The sequence below is a fragment of the Pleurodeles waltl genome, chromosome 4_2 (assembly GCF_031143425.1).
Source record: "Pleurodeles waltl isolate 20211129_DDA chromosome 4_2, aPleWal1.hap1.20221129, whole genome shotgun sequence".
NCBI lineage: Eukaryota > Metazoa > Chordata > Amphibia > Caudata > Salamandridae > Pleurodeles > Pleurodeles waltl.
The window spans coordinates 533,062,103-533,075,614 of NC_090443.1; the positions used below are offsets into that span (position 1 = coordinate 533,062,103).

The window sequence follows — 13,512 nt, forward strand, 5'->3', positions numbered from 1 at the left end:
CACAGTTCTCTTTGAATTGCAAATAAGCCTCAAATGTACTGATCACTTCTATCTGCTTTGTATATATGATTCATTCATTACCATATTATCAAAATACGTAAAATATGCAATATTCATTACTGTGAATGGGGAACCTGAATCTGCTAGAAGTTTCACATTTTTAATGTTCACTGAAAGTACACAAAAGGTGGAGGTTTTCTTTTGTGTGTCTCTATCATTGATAATATTTCAACAGTTCCGCTCCCTCATTGACTACTAGATGAAAGCATGAGGATAACGTTCTCATCTTCATCAGAATCCAAGTAGTCTTTTCTGTCATTTTAACCGTTTATGATGTTGTATTATTCGTGCTAGCGCTTGCTCTGCATACACGTGCAAAGCTACCTCTTTTCCCACACTTGAAGCATGGTTGGCTCACAGCTGCACAATATTTGTAGAATTACCCATGTGTGATTTACTTCCGCAACGGAAGCATGACATCTCAGTCTTTTTGCTTTTATTCCTGGACAGTGAAACCTTAGGTTCGCATTATCCATTTGCTTTATTTCCTTTTACAGTTGTTTTTGCACTTTGTTTCACTTTTGTTTTATTTCAGCAGACTTGATGCCATCGTTCATTTACTGCATGCAATGTAGTGAATGTTCAATACTCCTAGCTAGCTTCAAAGCAGTTTCCAAGTCACAGTCTTCTGTGGCTAAAAGTTGTTCTTGTATCCTTTTGTTATTTGTTCTCTCATTTAGTTGATCTCGTATTATCTCATCTCTGAACTCCATGTAATAGCAACTTGTTGTCAGTGTATGGAGTGCACTGTACCACAAAATCCTCCACAAAATCCTCCCAGGTCTCTGACTGCTCTCTTGTATAAGTTCTCTTCTCACTGGTCCCTCGCTCATTTCTCGACCCCCCGTAGTAGCATGTGACCATCACTAAATTTGGTCTTGCCCTGTTATATGCCCTATGAGCAATGAAGTACTGCAACTTTTTACTGAGGTCTCTGTGCATCAAGGGCAGTAAAACTTAGACAACATATCTAGTGAGCCTGTCCCTGTTTTCCACAAACTTCCTGAGGTTCAGGGTAAGGTGAAAGAATGAAGTGGTGGCAAAGCTGGGGTGTAGTGGAGTCATATACAGGTTCCATTGTGCAACAGTACTTCATTTGCAGTATACAATGTGAGATGTGGTTGAACGCTAAAGCTAGAATTGGAAGGGACAAAAGAGCACATAGTAAGATCTGGAGGTATATGTGTCAATAAACTCTGCTAGTGGTTGTGTCTAAGGTGGAATGCACTACCTTGTTGATCTTTGTTGCATGAAGGGAGCCTGCAACAGAGCTGGGTGGCTCATAAGAGCTGTAGGCATGAATATAAGGAGAAGTGCTGCAAGATTGTGCACAGCTGAAAAAGGGTTAGAGTGTGCTGATACCCTTTACCATGGTCATATCCCTAGATCCTTCTCCCTTCTGCCTTGTCTCTCTCTCACCTGTTCAGAAAAGTGAGGCAAATTCCAACTCCTCAACAAAGAAGAGAATGAGTTATAATGGGAGCCATTCATACAGAGAAGCAGCTTTTGGTTGCTCCCTCAGATTGTGTTCACCTGTGGATCTGAAGCCCTAGTTGCATTTGTACTCATTAAGTGTACATGGTACAGTGCATCATATCTAGATGTCAGAAAGAGCTATAGACATGGATGTCTTAGGTCCCATTCCAGTTGTTAAAGTGTTTGGGAAAAATAGAGTATATAAGAAGAAAGTATTGTGAAGTTACAAAAGGGAAAAGGCTACATTTTGGGGGCGAAGGGGTGAGCGGGAATGAAATTTACAGATTAGCTGTAAATGAGACCTGGGTGTGCAGTGAGCACCCGTACATAAGCAGAATGTCAAGAGGTCCTTGCTCCTTAGTGTTTGGTGAGTGTCTGAACAACACTTGCTGAACCAGGAGAGAGGTCTACACCACACTATGGAAGTGTTGCAGGTTGTGTCACGCTCAGGAAGGCGTGCAAGATAAGTTTTTGATGCAAAGACCTTTGTATATTGGTACTTAATTTGTGCCAGTGGTTACAGCTGGCACTCACTTGTGAGAGCAGGACTTGTATTTAGTCATCATACTGACCAGAACAGTGAGAAAGGAAGAAAAGGGACAAAGAAGGAGGGACAAAAGGATAGGAATGCAGTGTTAAAAGGAGAAAGGAGAGATGGGAAAGAACCTGCAGGAGTGAGATAAAGCCAGGAAGATATTTTTGATCTTTTTACACTTTTTTCTTTCATTGAAAAAGTGAATGAACACATTTCTTTTATATTTTTTATTTAAAATGTACAATTCTGCCATGTCACACATGGAAGCACCATAATGAATCAAGCAGTTAATACAGAGCATAATGAAAGAAAAGATCCCATTCAAATCTAATTCAGTTAATATCATGAAAGCGAGCACCCTCTCAAGGTATTTGGGATTCGTCAGCAAATAGCTCCCACTAATGATCTCACCTAACTCCTATTAATTTATTCTATCACAAATGAACTGTAGTAAATGCATGGAATGGTTCTTTGAGAGCACAAGACTAATCCCAGTAGCCGTGGGCTCCGGAACAGTGTAAGGCACTTTATCGCCTCATAATGAGTAGTAAGTGATATATATATATATACATATATATATATATATATATATATATAATGACAATATTATGTCCTTTTTTCCCGGTCACCTAGTTTTATCACAAATCTATGGACTCTTTTATAAGCAACACTCCTCCACGCAGGCCATCACAAGCAACTGTTTGTGTATGACCTATACATAGACACAACCTTGACATGTAAGACACAAAAATGAACAGTAGGAATAAGTCAAGGTGAGAGTTCCTTTACAAACAGGAGCAGGTTTCCTGTCGGGCCGGGTCAGGGAATCGGATGTGGCTAATCCACAATATTCCAGATAAACATATATACATTATACATTTGTTTAAGTATTAGATGCTAGGAATACAATATGGTTCTCTGTTAACTCTCCTTATTTGCCCTTTTGGTAATATACATAAGTTATAGGAAGAACATGCAATGGAACAGCAAAAAATACATGGCTCTCATTTGGTGGTTTTATCTCCAACAGCTTTCAAAGATCATTGCAGTCACAGTTTCAGCTTTTTGTTCTACATCACTGGTATTGAGAATTACTTCTGAAAAAAAGATAACAATATTGAGTTAACTTAAAAACGTGAAATTGAGATCAACAGGTTCGCAACTTCTAAACACACACAGTTCTTGCACACGCCAATAAAACAATCACATATAAAAGTATCATTCATTTGGACCAGGCCCCTTTTCCTACTGGCAGAGACAAAATAAGGATGATGAAATGGAATGTTACACAAAGCCATATGTAGTATTTATAAAGGAATGTGCCAAACATTTCCCTCCATCTTGTTTTTTTTGTCTGTGAATCGCCCCAAGGGGAGAGTAGAGGTGTATCCTGGATGGTGATCGTGAAATCAGAATGCCTAGGAACTCAAACTGCAACCCATGATTAAGAACATGGGTATAATAGTTTGGGCTATCTTGATGAGCGCTCCCTTCCATGGTCTCGAGGGGTTTGGAACTGGAACTAAATTGGGTGATTTTGGTCTCTCTTTTATACAAAGCCTGTGGACGGGGATGTGGATCCACTGTCTAAAAATTCAGAACCAGTTTGGGGGGGTTCCAAATGCAGCCTTATTTAAAAGTGATGTTTCTTACAGCAAGTATCACTGGGCACGCCTCCAAACTGGAGCACCCACCACACAGGCACAGTGAAGTGTGAGGTTTCTCGAATTGGGTGTGATCAGCCCAACTGAAGAAGTAATCAGTGGGGCAAGCCTAACCTAGCATTGTCTTCACCTTGCATAACAAAAACCGCAAGTCCCTCCTCTCACCTGTACCATTAACCAAATGGCAGTACTGAGGCAGACTAAGCAGCAGCTCCTTGCTAACAAAAGTCCTCCTGGAATTTCTAAAAATAGCTCTGTCTTCGTCCTTCTCACTTCAGTGTCTGGATCTCCACATCCCAGCCACATGAATACAAACAATCCACATCCACTCTCTGGAACAGATGCCAAATTCTCCATCTTGTTCTATGCCAGCAATGGTTATCCCAATGTGGACCCACTGGCTTCAGTACACAGGCTCAGTCACACATATAGCCCTATGACTGTGCAGGAAAGCAAATAATTTTATTGCAAACTTTGATTACGACATTATTAGAACACAATTTAAACATGCATTTATTTTTCTGCACACATGTAACTCACATTAATAAAATTCACTTAACTCAATATAGGTATGGTTAGTTCATTTTTATTTAATATTTCACTTCTAATATTCATCTAGTAAAATACTTTTGCATTATGCCATGTCAATAATTCTATAATTATAGATATAATTAAATATAAATGCACAATACCTTTCATGTGAAATGTAATGCCAAGATACAAATGACAGTCAGATTGTCCACCATATGTTCACATTTTACATTTCTATGTTAACTTCTCTGTTAGACTTTTTAAAGTAAAGGTTTGCAAGTGGCCTTATGCAAACTTTAATGGCACTGATGTATTAATAAAATTTGATCTCTGTCAACCGAAGTGGAAGCGTGTGGGATAACTCCCCTCTTTTCAGGACTGTAGTAGGGAGGAGTTGCTGGCAGTGACCATGGTGGCACTCTTTCCTGTATGAATCTAATCAGGAGTGATGTTTTGGAAATGGATGTAGTAGTGATGTCTAAGGGCACGAACTGGTGAAAGTTTGCTTAATACGTTAAAAGATGATATATTAAGTTATCACTCCTGATTCTGCTTCACATTGGCTAAATGAAAAAGATGCCGATTTGCTGATGTGGAGCAGCATCTCTAAATCCCACACCACCACTAAAAAAAAGAATGATGATGCATACACGTGCAGGTAGTCACTCGTTTGCACGATCAGCTTTAGAAGATTATCAAAGTGCATTATGTATTAATATAGGTGGCTAACTGAAAACAGTAACGCTATTGACAGACGGTGCGGACAGATGTGCCTCGAATCATTTTAGAGGAGCAGAGACAGTCAAAACATAGAGAATACCAATCCAGAGGCCACAACATTTTTTATAAACATGAAATGGATACGACTCATTTCGATTATACCTGTATGTGCTGCTTCAAATCCCTCACGGGGCATTCTTTAAACTCCTCACCTTTAGTACATCTGACCGGTGCGCCTTTGCAGTTCTTGTGTTTCTTGATTAGAGAAGTCAGTGGTAAAAAATCAACACCTGTGTTCTCCGCCGATGGCTCATTGACTATGGTGGCCTGATAAAATGCAGATAGGAATTCACGCCTCCGCATCAAACAGGTCAGGCCACGTTCACATTAGGCAGGCCCCAGGGGGTTATTAATCATCCATTCCGGGTAATACTTCAGTTAAAACAATGGTTTGATGTTTTTGGAACTGAAGCATGTCAGGGGAGGAGAAGGAGGTAAAAGATTTCCATGAACTGAGGGAGAAGCGTTCGAATCCATGGCTCATTTCTTTGACATTTTTAGCGTGGAAAGTGTTTGGGAAATATTTCCCTGAATCACTATTTATAAAATGTGGCGAATTTTGCTTGAAAATCTGCATGCTTCTGTGAAAATCCGCCTCGCTACTCTTTGCGTGGCCACCCTGATATGAACATAAGGTCTCCGCTCATGCAGCAAAATACCATATGGTATATTCTCTTATGCACAAGAGGGTGCTCATTCCTAACACCAAAGTGCCAAGGGTCTCAGGCTCTATTGGTTTTTCCAGGGAACCGAATCAGTGCTCCAAGGTGCTTGGGGCAAGGGAGCCATCTCCTTAAGCACTTTCACTGTAAGCCTTTGAAAGCCTTTTCACTCACTATGAAAAAGTATAGGCCATTCTCCTTTCTGAAGGCTTGTATAGATGTTACTGTGAGGAATAATATACGGAGTCCTATGCTTTTCAGGCTCATGGTACTTCAGACCAGTTATTCTGAAAATATCCGGCATTTAAGGCCATCTAAATAATTATAAATGCAGAGCGACTGAGCTGTCCAACCTGAATGCAAAATTAATTTCTGCCATTGGCTTGCCTTGTATCTCTATACTCCAGCAAGATAATGTTAGACTGCTCCTCACTCCGCTGACCCGTAGGCAGCTAAACTGACATTGTTTGACAGGATAGCACTCAATCCATTTAGTGTAAGTTTCGGAATTCCTTGCTACAAAGCTCACAAACATCCCTCTCATGATTGACACTCTATTAGAAACGTTTTCAGGAGTACACATGTCATTATATTTTGGGGAAGTGAACCCCCACAGGATCACCAAACTCAGTTTGGCAAGTAAGGATTGAGCGTGTAGTGTAGCGAGAGTGTCATGGTTCCTAGTGCACATAAGGGAATGGGCCCGGTTCCTGCTTGAATAATAAAATACAATACCCAGTGCTCAATGGGCCCCGCTGGCCTCTGGGCCCTGGTGCACCGCACCCCTGCACCAATGAAAGCTACGCCCATGGGCTGAGCCTGAAAGAATTTTACCTTTTTATTAAAGTAGCAGCAGCACCACCACACAAAAACCTTGAACCGCTCGCAAAGGGACCCAGGACTCTTGTATAGCTGTGCTCATTTAATGAACACACAGATTTCTGGAACACCATGCTTCTTACTTGTCCATGGTACACCCATACTATTTTTGGTGTTTTGGCAGATTTAGATTTAGAGTTATTTATTTATTTGCATGATTATTTAAAATAATTACAAATTAAAAAAAAACTTCAATTGCTATTAAAAACCACTGTTATGAGGAAAACACTGATGTAGTAAAACAACATAATGAAAATATTCAATGAAGGCCAGCCTAAGATTCTTTTCGAGTTTTAAAACTGATATTGCATGAATGAAGTCATTGTTTAATAGACACACCTCGAATTAGTTCAGGTTGCGCATCGTCTTCATCGATGGCTACTGGGAGAACAGCAGTTCTGTTGCCGGGTTCATTAACTTTACAAAGCGGGGTGCCACTTGCGCTGATTACCCCCTCAGGCAGGTTTCTAAGGCTCCTTGACAGGTCCAGATGTTAAGGGGGCGCCAGAGGGACTTGAGACAAAACTTTCTCAAAGAAGTCACTTCCTCGCAGATGCATAGGACATGGATCAGAGACTCTTCACTCTTGGCGCAGAGGTGTAAAAGGTAGATGACATCAAGAAGGTGAGCTCCAATCTTTTATTCCTCTCACCATAACATCCCAATCGTAACTGCCCTCTCCCCGATGTTCAGATTCCATGCCGGGAACTGGAACCTCGATGCCCCACCATTCTGTTCATAACATCCCTTCACACCCCCCTTCCTTCACAATAATGAAAATGAAACTGAGGAGTAACAACAATAAAAACTTATATCAACATATATACATAAATGCAAGCACAGCACAAGATACAAAATACATCCTGATTGCTATGCTAAACTAATACATGCTGTAGTCTTTGAACTTTGTAGGGCATGACTTTGTCCTTCTCGAAATTCTCCTATTATTATCACTACCCTTGTAACATTCTCATGTTTGAATGCCCATCTTTCTACCCACATACTCCATTTTAGATTCTGGTATAATTGAAAGAAATAATTTGTTCCACGTTTTTCCATTTTCTAACACCACAACGTGATCTTTGACTTTGATTACCTTTGCGGGAGAAGAAAACCTAGATAACCCCTTCCCCTTAATTCTCACCCAATTACCTTCCTGAACAGCTAAACATCTGTGTTACTTTTCCTTGGTTCTCTATTTCTCCTGCACCACAGGTCTCATATCCACTATGCTTCCCATTTTATCAATATCAGCATTCTTTCTGGCCATCCATTCCTATTTAATTTAGAGCAAGCTACTCTACCTCTTAGTAATGTGAAAGGAGATATCCCTGTACTTATATGGGGAGTGGTTCTTATTCCCCATATTAAATCTTCAACAGCTTCTTTCCAAGGTAATCCATTGACAAGAGCCAACTGCAAATTGTCTTTTATAACACGGTTCAGTCTCTCCATTAACCCATTGCTACAAGGATGGTAAAGGGATGCTTTATGCCAGAGTTAGCTAAAACATCCACCACCTCTATTGACACTAGTTTGTACCATTACCAGTTACTTTATCTTCTGAGAAACCTTCCCTCAGAAACACTTCCTTAAAAACATTAGTGACTGAATCAGTGTTTATATTATCTGCAAATTTTATTTCAGGCCATTTGGTCAAATAGTCCACCATCACTAGGGCATACTTTGGTGAACTTCCCCTTACTCCAAAAGGTCCTGAGATATCAAACGCCACCTTAGACCATGGCACATTTTGAACCTCAGTCGGGTTCACAGACAGAGGATATGTTACCTATCATTTATCACTCAATACACACATGCAACAGTCATGGACATAATGTTCAATTGCTCTATCTACTCCAGGCCACCAGAAATCTTTTTCTTACTCTATGCTTCATAGCACAGATATCAAGATGCACCTCGTGTGCCAAGTGTAGCACTCTTGTACGTAAACTGGGGGGGATATTAATTGACTACTTCTGCACATTATGTCCCTAACAATGGACAACTCCTCTTCATTCCTTTTGTGGGGAATAAATGCTTCCGGGTGTTCTTCGCGATGGGCCATCCCCTTGTGAGAAAGTTCTCCTGCAATTCTTCAACATTCAATAATGCATCTATCCACTCCTGCTCCGTCAAGGCTCCCTTTGGACTTCACTGACCAAACTCACTACACACACCATTTCTAAATCGTCGACAACGCCCAGATTGTCTTCACTCTCTTTCAGGGGTAATCTGGAAAGACAATCAGCTACCCGATTCTTCAGATTTACTCTAGTTTATAATTGAATTCCTGTAGTCTATATTGCCACTTTGCAATGCGTGGAGTAGCTCTGCCCCCTCCCTTTGTGGTGAATAGGTCCATTATGGTCTGTTCTCAAAATGAACTCTTTCCCCACAGAAAATTCTTAAAATGTTCTACACCCCACCACATAACTTTTTCAATCGTAGAGTAGCCCTTCTCAAGGCTCTTGACGCAAATGCAATAGTTTCCTCTTTTGCATCATTCCTCTTTTGCATAAGTACAGCACCAAGACCTATATTACTAGCATCAGTGTAAATTCTACATGTATCATTGATATCAAAAGCCTTGAGGGGATGTGCATCTGTAATACTCTTTTTGATTAACTCAACTCTCTTGTTACATTCGTTGTCCCACATACAGTTGGTGTTTCTCTTCAGAAGATTACATAAACATGCTGTCATCTCAGAAAAATTGTGAACAAATTTCGCATAGTATTCTACTAAGCCATGAAATGGCGAAGTTAGTCTTTCTCGTAGGTATTGGTGCATGTTGAATAGCATCTAAAATTTTCTATTTGGGTTCAACACCTTTTTCTGATACATGATGCCCCAAGTCATCGGTGCCTTTTTGCATACATTTGCATTTGTCTTTCCTTAAAGTCATCCCACTTGTTTTGATAATTTCCAACACATCCTGCACTCTTTCATCATGTACCTCTTCAGTGTCACCAAATATCAAAATATCGTCTTAAAAATACATGACTCCTTTTTTGTTAATAAAATAATTGTTCACCAATTGTTGAAATACTGCAGATGCAGATGTTAGTCCTAACATCATACAGAAATACCTGTACGCTCCTTCAGGAGTCACAAATGACGTGTAATGTCTATAATCCCCACTCCACTCTCTGATGGTAGGCAGATAACATGTCAAGAGAAGTAAAAATGTATCTCCTTTCAAAACATTTCATTGATATTTGGTAATAGTTGCTGATCATCCCAAATATTGGTGTTTAAGGCTCTCAAATCCACACAAGTCTTAAGGATTTGTAGGCCTTATGCGCCAAAACTATGTGAGCCTACAATTCTGACCCCTTAATGGGCTCAATTATGCCCAAACAACATAATTTTCTAATTCTCACTTTAATTCAGTGTGTAACCCTAGTGGTACTTTGTGCACCATATGAGCTACAGCTCTGGCACCTTGTTTTAATATTATGCAATGTTGAAACCTTTTGAGTTTTCCTAATTTATCAGCAAATGTAAGGAAATGCCTCCTTGGCATGGTTACCCCCTGGCTTTTTGCCTTTGCTGATGCTATGTTTTGATTTGAAAGTGTGCTGAGGCCTGCTAACCAGGCCCCAGCACCAGTGTTCTTTCCCTAACCTGTACTTTTGTTTACACAATTGGCACACCCTGGCATCCAGGTAAGTCCCTTGTAACTGGTACCCCTGGTACCAAGGGCCCTGATGCCAAGGAAGGTCTCTAAGGGCTGCAGCATATCTTATACCACCCTGGGGACCCCTCACCCAGCACAGACACACTGCTTGCCAGCTTGTGTGTGCTGGTGAGGACAAAACAAGTAAGTCGACATGGCACTCCCCTCAGGGTGCCATGCCAACCTCACACTGCCTATGCAGTATCGATAAGTCACCCCTCTAGCAGGCCTTACAGCCCTAAGGCAGGGTGCACTATACCATAGGCGAGGGCACCAGTGCATGAGCACTGTGCCCCTACAGTGTCTAAGCAAAACCTTAGACATTGTAAGTGCAGGGTAGCCATAAGAGTATATGGTCTGGGAGTCTGTCAAACACGAACTCCACAGCACCATAATGGCTACACTGAAAACTGGGAAGTTTGGTATCAAACTTCTCAGCACAATAAATGCACACTGATGCCAGTGTACATTTTATTGTAACATACACCCCAGAGGGCACCTTAGAGGTGCCCCCTGAAACCTTAACCAACTACCTGGGTAGGCTGACTAGTTTTAGCAGCCTGCCACACTCGAGACATGTTGCTGGCCACATGGGGAGAGTGCCTTTGTCACTCTGTGGCTAGTAACAAAGCCTGTACTGGGTGGAGATGCTTATCACCTCCCCCTTGCAGCAGCTGTAACACCTGGCGGTGAGCCTCAAAGGCTCACCCCCTTTGTTACAGCTCCACAGGGCATTCCAGCTAGTGGAGTTGCCCGCCCCCTCCGGCCACGGCCCCACTTTTGGCGGCAAGGCCGGAGGAGATAATGAGAAAAACAAGGAGGAGTCACTGACCAGCCAGGACAGCCCCTAAGGCAACCTGAACTGAAGTGACTCTGACTTTTAGGAATCCTCCATCTTGCAGATGGAGGATCCCCCCAATAGGGATAGGAATGTGACCCCCTCAACTTGGGAGGAGGCACAAAGAGGGTGTAGCCACCTTCAGGGCTAGAAGCCATTGGCTACTGCCCTCCCTGACCTAAACACACCCCTAAATTCTGTATTTAGGGGCTCCCCAGAACCTAGGAACTCAGATTCCTGCAACCTAAGAAGAAGAGGACCGCTGAGCTGAAAAACCCTGCAGAGAAGACGGAGACACCAACTGCTTTGGCCCCAGCTCTACCGGCCTGTCTCCCTCCTTTCTAAAGACACTGCTCCAGCGACGCTTTCCCCAAGACCAGCGACCTCTGAATCCTCAGAGGACTGCCCTGATCTAGAAGGACCAAGAAACTCCTGAGAACAGCGGCCCTGTTCATCTAAGACTGCAACTTTGTTTCCAAAGAAGGAACTTCAAGACAAACTGCGTTTCCCGCCGGAAGTGTGAGACTTGCTACTCCGCACCCAACGCCCCCGGCTCGACTTGTGGAGAAACAACACTTCAGGGAGGACTCCCCGGCGACTACAAGACTGTGAGTAGCCAGAGTTGTCCCCCCTGAACCCCCACAGCGACGCTTGCAGAGGGAATCCCGAGGCTCCCCCTGACTGCTACTGCCTGACTCCCAGATCCCGACTCCTGGAAAAGACTCTGCACCCGCAGCCCCCAGGACCTGAAAGATCGGAACTCCAGTGCAGGAGTGACCCCCAGGAGGCCCTCTCCATTTCCCAGGTGGTGGCTACCCCGAGGAGCCCCCCCCTTGCCTGCCTGCATCGCTGAAGAGACCCCTTGGTCTCCCATTGATTTCAACGACAAACCCGATGCGTGTTTCCACACTGCACCCGGCCGCCCCCGTGCTGCTGAGGGTGTACTTTCTGTGCTAACTTGTGTCCCCCGGTGCCCTACAAAACCCCCCCTGGTCTGCCCTCCGAAGATGCGGGTACTTACCTGCTGGCAGACTGGAACCTGGGCAACCCCTTCTCCATTGAAGCCTATGGGTTTTGGGAACCACTTTGAACTCTGCACCTGACCGGCCCTGAGCTGCTGGTGTGGTAACTTTGAGGTTGCTCTGAACCCCCAACGGTGGGCTACCTTGGACCCAAACTTGAACCCCGTAGGTGGTTTACTTACCTACAAAAACTAACAAATACTTACCTCCCCCAGGAACTGTTGAAAATTGCACAGTGTCTAGTTTTAAAATAGCTATATGTGATTTATTTGAAAAGTATATATGCTATTGTGATTATTCAAAGTTCCTAAAGTACCTACCTGCAATACCTTTCATTTGAAGTATTACATGTAAAATTTGAACCTGTGGTGCTTAAAATAAAATTAGAAAAGGTATTTTTCTATACAAAAACCTATTGGCCTGGAATTGTCTTTAAGTGTGTGTTCCTCATTTATTGCTTGTGTGTGTACAACAAATGCTTAACACTACTCCTTTGATAAGCCTACTGCTTAACCACACTACAACAAAATAGAGCATTAGTATTATCTCTTTTTGCCACTATCTTACTCTAAGGGGAACCCTTGGACTCTGTGCATACTATTTCTTACTTTGAAATAGTGCATACAGAGCCAACTTCCTACATTGGTGGATCAGCGGTGGGGTACAAGACTTTGCATTTGCTGGACTACTCAGCCAGTACCTGATCACACGACAAATTCCAAAAATTGGCATTAGAAATTGATTTTTGCAATTTGAACTATTTTTCTAAATTCTTAAAAGTCCTGCTAGGGCCTTGTGTTAGTCCCTGTTTAGCATTTCTTTTAGAGTTTAAACGTTTTGTGAAAGTTTGAATTAGATTCTAGAACTAGTTTTAGATTCTTAAAAAGTATTCCAGCTTTAAAAACATAATGCCCTGTCTCCAAACATAGTAGTCAGAGATACTGCTTCCCTCACAGGAGGGACCAGCACCTCTGAAATCACTGAGGATAGCCTCAGTGAAGAGGACCTCCTGTTAACCAGGATGGCCAAAAGATTGGCTTTGGAAAGACAGATCCTAGCCATAGAAAGGGATAGACAAGAGATGGGCCTAGGTCCCATCAATGGTGGCAGCAACATAAATAGGGTCAGAGATTCTCCTGACATGTTGAAAATCCCTAAAGGGATTGTAACTAAATATGAAGATGGTGATGACATCACCAAATGGTTCACACCTTTTGAGAGGGCTTGTGCAACCAGAAAAGTAAACAGATCTCTCTGGGGTACTCTCCTTTGGGAAATGTTCACTGGAAAGTGTAGGGATAGACTCCTCACACTCTCTGGAAAAGATGCTGAATCCTATGATCTCATGAAGGCTACCCTGATTGAGGGCTTTGGATTTTCAAC

The 13,512-nt window shown here is 42.3% G+C and overlaps 1 long non-coding RNA gene across 1 annotated transcript; it reads right to left on the bottom strand.

Annotated features, from left to right (window-relative positions):
* Positions 1-2,283: 2,283 nt before the first annotated feature.
* Positions 2,284-5,426, bottom strand: LOC138294177 (uncharacterized). The gene is made up of 2 exons (XR_011203244.1): positions 5,199-5,426; positions 2,284-3,168 (listed from the first exon to the last, which is right to left on the bottom strand). It is a non-coding gene; the product is annotated as an uncharacterized lncRNA (long non-coding RNA).
* Between the last annotated feature and the right edge of the window lie 8,086 nt (positions 5,427-13,512).